The sequence below is a fragment of the Aplysia californica genome, unplaced genomic scaffold, assembly GCF_000002075.1.
Source record: "Aplysia californica isolate F4 #8 unplaced genomic scaffold, AplCal3.0 scaffold00079, whole genome shotgun sequence".
NCBI classification, from domain to species: Eukaryota; Metazoa; Mollusca; class Gastropoda; order Aplysiida; family Aplysiidae; genus Aplysia; species Aplysia californica.
In genome coordinates this window covers 754,088-755,192 of record NW_004797349.1, presented here as the reverse complement: position 1 = coordinate 755,192, position 1,105 = coordinate 754,088, and the positions used below count along the sequence as shown (strand labels likewise).

The window sequence follows — 1,105 nt, the reverse complement described above, 5'->3', positions numbered from 1 at the left end:
GGTGAGTGTGTGTCTGTGTGGGTGGGTGGTGGGTGTGTGTGTGTCTGTGTGTCTGTGTGTTTGTCTCCGTCATTTTGCGTAAAGAAATGTGAATGGAAACACGTACATACGTTTGTTTGATTTGTATGTGCGCTCGTTCTTGCATGTGTATACGCACCGCAAAAAAATCCTCTCTACGGACACAATCATTGCCAACTCCTCTCGTATGCTCTTGTGGTAAAAATCAAACTATAGGCGGCATAGCCTAATGCGCTTAGCTGGCTTCCACACCCCGCAGTCGTCGTTTGTTTCAAACCGATATTGTTGTGCAGAGGTCCACTGGACTCCCGCCAACCCTCTATCCGACCCTCCTATAAAGAAATTACGAACTATACCCATATCGACCGTGCCACATAATTAAAGCACCTTTTCTCGGGGCCTAGAGGTCTATGAATACACAAGTACATTACGTCCACGGTGCTTGGCGCAGCGTTTGGAACATACTTATTTCATTTAAAGGCATACAAGGAGGGAGGACAAAAACGCTTCTTTTTCTGCTCGACTTCTTCTGAACAAAGACAGTCCAACAAGCTGCGTATTTTGTTCCACAAGGAAGATTTAAATTCAAACCTATGACGCGTGGAGGCCTATACAATTGGCGGACCGATCGATCCTGATCAAGAAACATCGATATATGTGAAATCTACACGTCTGTTGTTTTAGTTGTCTCGGGTGTTTCGTACAGAGTTCGTTGATACAGTCTTCGTTCTGGATATTGCTAAAGTAAGTTCTAAGCTATATAGTAATTAATCACTACCTACAGATTCTAATTTCGTATGTTGGTATCTCTGCTTTATCTGCTGCTATGCTTTGCCTTTATGTACGAATGTCCATTTTTTATGTGCTTCCTTTTAGATTTATATAAATATCTATGTTATCTCCACAAAGCTACCAAACAAAGTTTTAAAAAAGTCTCCACAATAAGGTGACAATTCCTGTACATCACTTCTTGTAAAGGAAAGCAGTTTTTCAAGTTTTTCTTATCGCTTTCCTTCATTCCTGTTATTCTTTTATCACTAATTAGCTATTCTTTGTTATAAACACACCAACACACACGCAACCACAC

At 41.0% G+C, this 1,105-nt stretch overlaps 1 protein-coding gene across 1 annotated transcript in view; it reads left to right on the top strand.

Moving 5' to 3' along the window:
- Positions 1–486: 486 nt before the first annotated feature.
- LOC101849191 overlaps positions 487–1,105 on the top strand; it is a 4,926-nt gene continuing 4,307 nt past the window's right edge. Inside the window, exon 1 of the mRNA XM_005094282.3 lies at positions 487–762. The gene's annotated coding sequence lies outside the window, so the exon portion shown is untranslated. The remainder of the gene's footprint in view (positions 763–1,105) is intronic.